Raw genomic sequence first — 12005 nt, 5'->3', positions numbered from 1 at the left:
CTGTTCTGCTTCTGTACTTTCGCTTATCTTGTCCTCTAATTCGCTGATTCAATCTTCTGCTTCATCCAGCCTGCTTTTCATTTCTTCTTGTGTAGCCTTCATTTCTGATATTGTGTTTATCATTTCTGTCTGGTTCTTTTTTTGTGATTTCAGTGTCCATTTTGATGCTTACAATTTCTTTATTTAGGTGCTCATTAAGTCCATCCATTGTAACTTTGAGATCCTTAAGCATTCTAACAATAATTATTTTAAACTCTGTATCTGGTAATTTGATTACTTACATTTCATCCAGATATTTTTCTGGACATTTTTCTTATTGATTCATATGGCTTACGTTTTTCTGTCTTTCCATTGTTTTTGTTTATGGTTTGCAGGCTTGTTTGAGTTGTGGTCTCCTTAACTAGCAGAGCCTCTTTTCCATTATCTATATCTTAACTGGGTCAGGTGTGAGGAGCCCCTCCTTAAGATGTGACTCTAACAGGGGTTGTTAGTCCTGAGCTGATGCTCTCTGTATCTGGCCTCTGGATATGCCCTCCCTGGACCTTCTTGGCCGGATCCTGGCACAGACAAGTGGGGGTCCCTGCCTATGACTGGCCCTTATATATCTTTTTTGAACAACAGATGTTCCAGATCCTGTGGCTGCCTCTGCTGAGCCCAAGTGCATTGTTAATATCAACTTAGGCTGTCTTTTTATCTACTTTTGGCCTGGAGGATGTTTATTTAAATGTTCAGGTTCCCCTGAGATCCACTTTCTGCAGTCTCTTATTGGTGGCTACTTGTTGGGCACAGGGGCTAGGTAAGGTATTGGATGTGGCTTTCCCATTAGCCTCAGGTGTTATTCTAGCCAACCTTCTATTTTATTATTTTATTTTATTTTATATTCTTTCTTTTCAGCCCTCAAAAGGGTGTGGTCACAGAAGTCCACTGAGTATGGCCTTTGTGTTCCCAAGGTGCGGTTTGTCCGCTGGCCTTCTACCACTACTGCTGCCACCTTGGGCGTTCAGGCACAGGCATTGCCAGTGCTGGCCCACCACTGTGGTCCCTCTGGCTTCCATCCCACTCCTGTGGCCGGGACTGCTTTTTCATGTTCGAGTTGCAAGCCTTGGCTGGCCCCTGGCCTTTGCCTGCCCTGTGGGTGGGACTACATTCACGAGTCTGAGCTGCAAGCCATGACTGGACCCCAGCCTCTGCCTTGCCCCTGTGGGAAGGACTGCTTTGACATAGTAGTCCAGGCTGCAAGCCTGGACAGTGCCTTGGCCTCCAGCCCACCCCCGCACCCTGGACTGTGTTCATGTATGTGGGTCGCAGCCGTGGTTGGCTCCTGGCTTCTGTTCCTGCATCCTGCTGCTGCCCCCTCTCCGTCTGGCGAGCACTCAGCAGTGTGGGGGTGGTATTGTAGCTCAGACCTCAGCACTCAGTACTGTATCCCTGATTGGCTCCCTGCTTCTTAGCAACTCTGCTCTGAGTACAGCAGGAAAGCTTCTGTTTGGCTGGTGACCTGCTTCCCTTTGCTGGTATTGCTGGTTCCAGGAAAAATATTCACTTTAGATTTGAGTAATGACTCAGCTCAGGGGTTAGGGTGGCTGTCCCTCACAGTGTTTCTCCCTGTGCCTCCTAAATTACACTTTCTTCCTACTACTCCAGTCCTCTCAGCTAACCCTGTCCACCAGAACCCTGGGAGAGTGGTTGTGAAAGAGGATTTCTATGCAGTCCCTTTAAGATGAAACCTGGGTCTGAGAAATTTGTCTCTTTCTCACAAACATTATCCTGACTTGTTTCACAGCTAAATACTGTTTGTACACCTCTTCTAGGATCTGGGGCTGCAGGCTGGAGCTTTGGTTCTGGGACCCAGGACCCTCTCCTCTCCGGTAAAACCCCACCACCATGTGAGTCCCTCCAGGCTGCTGCATGCTCCTGGGAGCTGGGCAACCCTCTCCGCATTTTCTGTTTTCCTACCAGTATCAGTGTGGCTTCTTCGGTGATCTTTGGTTATAGATTCCTCTTGGTTTAGCGCAAAGTTAGTTTTTCCAGATGATTGTTCTTAAAATTAAGTTGTAATCCATTTTGATTTTGGGAGGTGGAAGTTGGAACATCTGCCTACTCCATGGCCATCTTGCCCTGCATCCAACTCTTTAAATCTTTAGCTTGTAAAATAATTTTAATTTGAATCAAATAATTTTAAAAAGTTTATTATGTTATTTATAAGTATATTATGACATTTGCAATTTATATATAACCATATTAACTTGGAAATAACTCATTTTAATTTTATTTTTAATGCTGAGTATACAACTCTAGTGCATGAATGTAAGTGAAAGCATGCAACTTCAGAGTTGAACTTGAAGTTTTAGTAATTGTGTAAGAAAAAACAAGACAAATTATTAATGGTATTTTTTAAGACTATCTGGTCTACCCATTATATAGGCTCCACAGGTTTCTTCTGATTAATAGTTGTTGATACATCTTTTTATTTTATCTTTGTGTTCTTAATCTATACTTGTCTCTATATTTAAAGTGAGTTTCTTTAGATATTGTACAGTTAGTTCTGTTAATTTGCCTATTTCTGCTTTAAATTGAAGAGTTTTTAACATCATATTTAATGTAATTAGTCATACATATGACTTTAAATAAACTATCTTATGATTTGTTTTTTACTTTTTGTATGTGTACTTTGTTCTTTTTTACTCTTGTCTTTTTTGGATTAAGTAATTTTTAGCTTTATATATTATTTTCTGCTAAAGAAGCAGCCAGATTTTACAAAATTAATACCAACTTTCCAAACCCCAACTCAATTTGGCACTTGAGCTCACTGTAGATACCACTGAATGACAATGGCTGTGGCATGGTGTGATGGGAAAAGCAATGTAGGGCAATCTCATGTTCTCACATGATAACCTGAGTGAGGAAATACAGTGAGGACTTTCCACTGAGCAGTAGGTGCTAAAAACTAAAAGGTCATGATGCAGTGACAGAGACCAAGGAAACTGTGTTATATCATCTGAATGCCAATACAGTATTATATATGATTTGAGATTTTGAAAATGAAGAAATGTTTGCAGATAGAAAGAGGAGGAGAAACTATGTGAGTAGGCACCAGGGGAGGAAGAAGGCTATTCATGGATAGATGGACCGCACTCCATTTCAGACACTTCTCAGTTCCAATGGCAGTCTATATGTATGCCAATAATAAATACAGTTTTTTCAGAGTAATAGAAAATCTGAATAGATACTGACATGTATAATGTCACTGCAATTATTGGGTGATTTGTTTTATCAATGAAAAGTAAGAGGAAGAAAAACTTTGTTTCTTAGATTTTTAATTGTCTAGAAATAAGTATAAATATTGTTATATCTAGTTAATATAGAACCATAGAAATAATTACTTAAATGGCCATAATGAATGTTAAAATATTTAATGCCTTGAAAAAGTGATAATTAGGCTGATTTTTCTGACATGAATGTTTTGACATAATTATAGCTGCCTCTCTTACTGGTCTGTATAATTTTTTATTGTTCTTTGCTATTTTAAACATAACTGGCATGTGTTTAAACAGATGACTGATTTTGTAACTGTGATTCAAAATAATTTATTTTCTTTGAATCGCTTGAATATAAAAAGCAATTAAATAATTCACTTCATCTGCTAAACGCCTTATATAAATTCAGTCACTGAAGCTCAATTTTACTTTAAGATTGGTCAACACATTAATTCATTTGCTTGTCAGATTGTTTCAATTCTTCTTGTTCAAACACTTAAATACCTTAAAAGAACAGCAGCATTAGCAACAACTCTTCTTTCACAGGGGGTAAACTAAAGTATTCCCCTCTTGATTCTTTCATTTGAACTCATTAATTAGAAACTAGCATAAATATATTTATAGATTATATAAAATAGAGTTGTTTGAGAAACCAGAGATGAGGTATTTTCTCTTTTATGTTTTGTAATTTTTATTATGAGTAAATTCTCCAGACTCTTTGTCACTGATTCTGATTCATGCTGAAATGAGAATTGCTCATCCTTATCCTTCACATTTCTCTTTGCAGGGTTTGAAGGAGAACACTGTGAAATTAACATAAATGAGTGCTCCTCCCTTCCCTGTCAGAATTATGGCAACTGTGAAGATGGGGTCAATAGTTTCAGGTAAAGAAAACAAACAAAAAAATCTAGATACATGTTTATGCATTTAGATGTATCTAAGTGTTTGCAAGTTTATAATTTCAATTGACAAATAGAACATTTTTATTACTAACAATTTGCCATGCTACAATTATTTGAAACTTGAACTTTATACATTTATATCAATGGAGTTCTTAAATGTCTTGTTTGAAAGGTGTATTTGCAGACCTGGATACTCTGGACCTCTGTGTGAAGTTGATACCGAGGGTTCCTTTGAATCTTGCAAAAATAACAGAACCTGTGTAGATCTGATAAACAGGTTAGAGGCTATATTTTACTGAATCAATTATTTTATATGTGTAGTTTAACAAATTACAAGGTGAACATGCACATACTCATTATTCAAGTTATGAAGCAGAATACTGCCGATGTCTTTGTGCTTGTCAAGTACCCCTTCACTGTCCCATCCATCGGTAGTGAATATTCTGATGTTATGTTTACCACCTTTGCCCCTAATATGCAGCATTAACTGTATGTATGCCTGAAGAAAATACTCTTTAGCTTTTATATTAATATGACTGGAATAATATTGTGTATAGCTTCTGAAAAAATTTACTTTGTTGAACTGAAATATTTTGCATTATCTGTTAATGCATTTTTATCTGTTGTTTTTAACTATTGTAAAATATTTTATTTAAGTATGTATCAACACAATATTATTTTCCTGGACATGGATTTTGGGATTATTTACTCTTTTTTTTCTCATAAATAACATTATTGAAGTTTTCAAACATTTTCTGAAATACTTAAATACTAGTGTTACTCAAATTTTTATGCCTCAAAATACCCTAATTAAAACTTTAGGTAGACATTTTCACATTTATTATATCACTTTTTAAAATTTCATTTCACTTTGAAAATTAAATATTTACACTCAGCAAAAATTCATAAGTATTCCTACTTGTATTGTCAGATTATTCCATTTGAGCATATCTTCTATGCATAAGATTATGTATCCTGGTGGTTTTTCCCTGTATTCTCGTAATAACTTTCACAGTTGAGTATTATTTCATATATTTCAAGATATTTATTTTTGCTATCTAAAAATGCCTATTTATGTCATCTGCCCATTATGTTATCCTCTTGATGATTTGTAAGAATCTTTATATATTCTAATTATTCATTTGTTAATTGTATACACTGAAAATATTTTTTACTGATTATAGATTGATATTTTACCTTCTTTATAATGATTTTTGAATATTAAAACTTAATTTTAATGTAATTGAATTAATCAATTAGTTTGTATATGTTTTTATTTCTATCTTATTTAGAAATGTTTACCTTAGAATTTTTGCATATGTATTCATTAGAGATATTAGTCTGTATTTTTTTTTTTCTATCTGTGTGTGTGCCTGTTATCCTTGCCTGGTTTTGATGTCAGTGTTATGCTGAAATGTGTTAGGAAGTATTTATTTCCTCTTACTTAATTTTTTGGAAGTTTGTAAAGGATAGGTCTCAAATCTTATTTGAATATTTGGTAGAGTTCACTAGTGAAACCATCTAATCCTGTCCTTTTATTTTGAGGAAGTTTTTGATACATGTTTTAAATTTATTACTGTTGATTGGTCCATTTATATTTTCCAATTATTCATGACTCAGTCTAGGAAGATTGGGCATTTCTAGGAACATATCTATTTCTTCTAGGTAATTGAATTTGGTGGCATGTAGTCTTTCATCCTATTCTATTATGAACCTATGTATTTCTATGATGTCTATGGTAAATTCTCTTTCATTTCTGATTTATCTTTTTTTTTAGTGAGTCTAGCCACAGTTTTGTCAATTTTATTAATCTTTTCAAAGAACCAGCTCTTTGTTGTATTAATTTGCTGTATAGTCTTTCTGTTCTCTATTTCATTCAATTCTGCATCTATTTTATTTCCTTTATTCTGCTGATTTAAAGAAGCTGCTATTTTTCTTTTTCTAGTACTTTAATATGTCTGGTTAGGTAGTTTACTTGAGATCGTTCTTGAGATAGGCGCATAATGATATCAACTTCCCTCTTATTACTGCTTTTACTGCTTCTGAGAAGTTTTGATATGTTGTTTTGTCATTCTCCTTTGTCTTTATTTATCTTTTTATTTTACTTTTTATTTCTTCTTTGACCAAGTATTTTTTACAACCACTATGAAACACAGTATGAATATTTCTTGAAAAATTAAAAATAGAGCTACTTAATGGTCTAGCAACTTTTCTGGGTATTTACATGAAAAAAAATTGAAAACATTTATTTGCAAAGACTTATGCACTCTTATGTTCATTGCAGCACTATTCATGGTGGCAAAGACATGAAAACAACCAAAAGTATCCTTTGTAGATGATTAGATAAAAATGTGCTAGATATATACAATGAAATACTACTCAGCCATAAGACATAATAAAATACTGCCATTTGGGACAATGTAGATGGACCTTGAGAATATCATGCTAAGAAAAATAATTCAGACAAAAAATGTTAAGATTTATATGATTTCACACACATGTAGGATATAAAACTGAAAGGAACAAATAAACAAGAAAACAAAAAAAACAAAAACTTATCCATACTGACAACACCATGGTGGTTACCATAGGGAAGGTGGTGAAAGATATCAAACAGTAGAGAGAGTCTAATATATAATGATGGAGGATGATTGGACTTGGGGTGGTAGGCACACATGCAATATAAAGATCATTTACATTGAAATGTATACTTGAGCCTGATCAGGCGGTGGTGCAGTGAATAGATCATCGAACTAGGATGTGGAAGACCCAGGTTTGAGACCCTGAAGTCACCAGCTTCAGCGCGGGCTCATCTGGTTTGAGCAAGGCTCATCAGCTTGGACCCAAGGTCGCTGGCTTGAGCAAGGGGTTACTCGGTCTGCTGAAGGCCTGCGGTCAAGGCACATATGAGAAAGCAATCAATGAACAACTAAGGTGTTACAACGAAAAACCAATGATTGATGCTTCTCATCTTTTTCCATTTCTGTCTGTCTGTCCCTATCTATCCCTTTCTCTCTCTCTCTCTCTCTCTCTCTCCCTATAAAAAAAAGAGTGAAATGTATACTTGAAACCTATATAATCTTATTATCCAATGTTACCCCAATAAATTTAATAAAAAGAAAATGTTTAACTTAGGGGGAAAAAGTGTTTCTTCTATTTCCTTTTAAAGAATTTAAAGTTCTGCCATTTATATTTAAATTTTAACTGATCTGAATTATTGTATGTGCACTATTAGGTAGAAATATGAGTTATTATTTTCATATGAATAACCAATTGTGCCTGTTACATGTACTGAATGTCAGCCTTTTGTGCACAGATCTGTCTGATCTGCAATGCTTTCCTGATTGCCAATCAAGTCCTTATACGTGCATGTGCCCACTTCTCTGAGTCTATTGTTTAATTATCTACCCATGTGACAATGTCATAAATCTTAATTATTTACCTTTGAAATATCTCAATACTGATATAATAAGACATCTCCTATTTTTAATCTCCTTTAGGAAGTTTTGGTTGTATTTGATAATTATTTTCTGTTATAATCAACTATGTTCTACATAAATTCCTACATCTAAGCAATCAAACAAAGACCAGGTAAAATTTTAATTGGAATTCTATTGAATTTGTAGATCAATCTGAGAATAATTGATATGTCTTTAAATTAGTTTTTAAAAATAACTTTTAAAAAGCAGTTGGACAAATTCAACTAGGCATTCATTGATTAGGATAAAAAAGACTCATTTGTCATGTCACAGTTTCTCTCCCCGTACCAAGGGTGATGTTTATCTGTCTTAATAGAGATCCAAAATCTAGAATCACTGTCAAAATTTGTATCACAATCTGATTCAGTTTCCAGTAACTTTTTATTATTTCTATCATTTACTGTGGCTTTTGCACGGTCCAGTCTGATGAAGTAAATGTGGATAAGCTTTGAATCACTACCCATGCAGCTTTCAAGCCTTTCAAGGGGATGCTAATCAAGCTCCACGGAAATATAGACTTGCTTCCAGTGTAGAACTTAATGCGTATGAAGGAGCATTTTAAAATCTTCCAACTGGGCTTTCCTTCATAGTATTTTATTCTAATGTATAAATTCTGCCTATTATTAAGTATATTCACTACATTAAATATTCATGGACTGAGGGGGAAAGCAAAAAATAAATAAACAGAAAATCCCACAAAGCATAGATTTGTGATCTACTGCACTTAAATAATCTTGTGTTTCTACTGATGGAATGGTGGTATTTCAAACACAAGCATAAGTTCAGAGCCAATGTCCAGTATCTTTGAAGAGGTCTACATATCTTCCTTTCATTAATGAAGTCACACTGGTAAATGGCCTCATATCCCTCTGAGGTGGCCACAGGAAGATACATGTAACACATGTGACTATATTACAAGATTCTACTTCAAAGGCACTTGCTCTCCTTCAGTTGAGGGATTGAGTGTGTGACATAGCTCGGGTCTGAAGTTGTGCAGGAGCCTAGGAATTTCTCAAAGGCAAGTTGAATTACATTTTTGTCCTGCAGACCTTTATATTTAATTCTACATACATGTATGCAGAAAGTAGCACCATAACTGATTGTCCATGTCGTGTATTGCTAATAACCCATCACTGATTAACCACTGGCAAGGATATCTGTGAATTAATCCATCAATCACGATTCTGTTTCTCTAATTTGTGTGGTGGTTATTTGCTCATTTTTTAAACTGATAGGCAAGCATATTTTAAAAGCTTTATCTATTCTTGGGTCCCATTATTCTATTTGTAGAGGGAAACCCAACACTGCAGCATCATACAATGTTATCTTCAACCTTAAAGGCCAATCACCATCAGTTCTTAATGTTGGTGGATGAAGTACCCACCTGGAAAAAAGGAGTTTCTTCCTAGGAGATCAGAATGTCCTTCTATATTCTCTGAGAATAGAAATTAAGGAGTAACTGAGAAATTTACATATAACTGATTTATTCAAACATTTCCATAACAATGAGAACATATAAATTGTTCTCTCTATTATACACCAAGAAAACTCTGGCCCTGCAACCTCACTAACCTAAGGTGGAGTTAAGTCCTGTCTTTGGTTAGCCAGCATATTTTGCACCACACCCAGATGCTTATATTAACATGTTAAATCATCTCTTCTAATTTGTGACAATAAGTTAGCTCATTTAATTATTGTGTTTATTTTTCTTTTGTCTGACCAACTGTATGACAATATAAATTGTTGGAGTTATACAACTCTTTTAGGATATAGGATACCTATTCCCAGTTAAGTTTTATATATTGCATCAGTGAGGTTGCAGTGCCAGAGTTTTCTTGGTGTATATAATTCAGAAGTTTTCTTGGAATGTAATTCTTTTTATGGGCTAGAACCAGTGAGAAATGTTCAGGAGGGACCAGGGAAAACTGGCAATAGTTTGGGTGGCCTGTGGTGGCGCAGTGGATAAAGTGTCAACCTGGAACATTGAGGTCACTGGTTCGAAATCCTTGGCTTGCCTGGTCAAGGCACATATGGGAGTTGATCCTTCCTGCTCCTTCCCCTTCTCTTTCTCTCTCTCTGTCTTCTATCTCTCTAAAAATAAATAAATAAAATCTAAAAAAATACTGGCAATAGTTTATAAGACAGTTTTTTCACTGGCTTTAGAGGAAGGCTTGTGTGCAGAGAAGTGCAGATTCCCTAAGACACAGGAGTTTTGTCCCTACTAAAAAGAGAGAATAAAGTGAATATAGATATTTAAGTTCTTTAATCATGTTTTCCTCCCTGTCTCCAGGGAACATGAACTGCTTTAAAATTATTATACAGACTATATTGGTTTGCTGTTACTCCTTAGCAAAAAACCTAAAAACTCAGTGGTTAAAAATAGCAACATTTATTATTACTTTCACATCTGTGGGCTCCCATAATTTAGCTAATTAATGAAGGTTGAGCTCATCTAAGTCTCCCTGGCCCATGGCTGAGGCAGGAAGGGTATTCACAGGTCTGTCTGTCAGCAGAAATGGCTCTTCTCCAAATGTGTCTCGTGCTTCCCGGACTAGCATGTTATTCTCATGGAGTGGCAGAGGTTCAAAGGAATAAGCAGAAGCACGCAAACCTTCTTAAGCCCTCGGCTCTAAAATAGCACCCTTTCTCTGTTACCTGTAGATCACCGTCCAAAAGCAGAATCATGATTCTGAAAGTGAGGGTAAATAAGCTTTTTTTTTTCCATGATGAAGTTCTGGAGAGGAAAAAGATTCATAAAGAATTAAGATAAAAAAAATGCTATCAACTGAACAGAAGATAGGATTAGTAACTGGAAAATAGGCCCACAGGAAACATGCAGACTGAAGTTTAGGGTATTAACTGCTTAGCATTTTCAATTTGCTCTGCATTGGGCCTCAGAGATAGCTCTGAGTCTGAGATTGGCATGAAATAAATAGTAGAAACATAATGACTTTTAAAAATCTAAATGAAGAGTTTTCATATGAATTTATTGTATGGCTTCTGAAGACTACTTTCCCATGTTTTAGTAGGAAGTCTCAAAGAGCTACAGGAGGAAACTAGCCCAAATGCCTCTGCTTAAAAGAGAAACCCGTATGGAGTATTCATGAACATAAGAACAACAAATTCATTTACAGAGAGCTGAAATTATATGGTTGATATTGACCCTTCAATCGAGCTGATGGCAGCAAAGTGTTTCTCAAACTGAGAAAATCCTGAAAAGCTTGATGAAAAAAATAACCAGCTATTAATGGTGATTATTCTGACAGCCCAACTTGCAGATTGCTGAAGAGTTTTTTGTGAATATTAATCTTCAAGCCCGGCTCATGTATAGGAAATACTGCTGCCAATACAGTGCACAGTGTGAACCATGATTGAAATACAAATTCTTCCTGGCGTGAAACAGATGTTGGAGCACTCTTGATAAGACTTTTGCTCATCTGATTAGAGTTGCACTGAGCAGTGTGGCACTTTTTTAGAGAGGCCCTCCCCAGAGATCAGAAAGATAAGGAAGGAATGAAGGTGTCCTGCCTCTGTTCAGAGACATTCTTTGAAGATGATTATTCAATAAACATGGGACATTTGGGACCCAAAGGCAACTTACCTCTGGATAAAAATAAATGGCGGCCACTTTGGATGGCAGTTTGGCAGTTTCCTAAAAAAACTTATATAATATGATGCAACAATGGCACTGCTTGGTATGGACCCAAATGAGTTGAAACTTATGTCCATCTACTCAAAAACCTCTACACAGATATTAAATCAGCTTTATTCATAACTTCTAACACTTTAAAATAACCAAGATGCTCATTAGTAAATGTAGATAAACTGTGGTACATCCTGATCATAGAACATTCCCCAGCACTAAAAAGAAATGAGCTATTGAAATGTGAAAAGACATGGAGAAATTTAAAATACATAGTATTACTGAATGAGGAGAAGCCAATTTAAAAAGGCTTACATGTGGCAGAATTCCAACTCTATTCCACTATGAAAAAGGCAAAACATCGGAGACAATAAAGAGATCAATGATTGCCAGCAGTTCCAGGGGAAGGAGTGATGAATAGGTAGATCTCAAAAGGTGTTTAGGGTAGTGAAACAATTTTGTATTCTATTATAATGGTGGGCAAGCATTATGCTTTTGTCAAACCAAAATCCATAGAGCGTATAAAACCAAGAGTGAACCCTAAGAAAAACCATGAACTTTGGGTGATGATGTGTCTGCGTAGCTTCATCAATTGAAATAAATGTGCTGCTGTGGTGGGAACGTTGACAAGGGGAGAAGTTTTGTATGTTTGGGGGAAGGGCTAGACAAAAGCTCTGTACTTACAGCTTAATTCTTCTGTGAACCTTAAACTAATATAAAAAAC

General features: G+C 35.6%; 1 protein-coding gene across 1 annotated transcript in view; it reads left to right on the top strand.

The window, feature by feature from the left end:
- Nucleotides 1-4397: 4397 nt before the first annotated feature.
- Nucleotides 4398-12005, top strand: part of LOC136319194 (protein eyes shut homolog) — a 557987-nt gene continuing 550379 nt past the window's right edge. The window contains exon 1 of the mRNA XM_066252572.1: nucleotides 4398-4436. The gene's annotated coding sequence lies outside the window, so the exon portion shown is untranslated. The remainder of the gene's footprint in view (nucleotides 4437-12005) is intronic.

Source organism: Saccopteryx bilineata, chromosome 1 (assembly GCF_036850765.1).
Source record: "Saccopteryx bilineata isolate mSacBil1 chromosome 1, mSacBil1_pri_phased_curated, whole genome shotgun sequence".
Taxonomy (NCBI): domain Eukaryota; kingdom Metazoa; phylum Chordata; class Mammalia; order Chiroptera; family Emballonuridae; genus Saccopteryx; species Saccopteryx bilineata.
The sequence above is the reverse complement of the archived record's forward strand: the minus strand, read 5'-3'. Positions and strand labels throughout refer to the sequence as shown.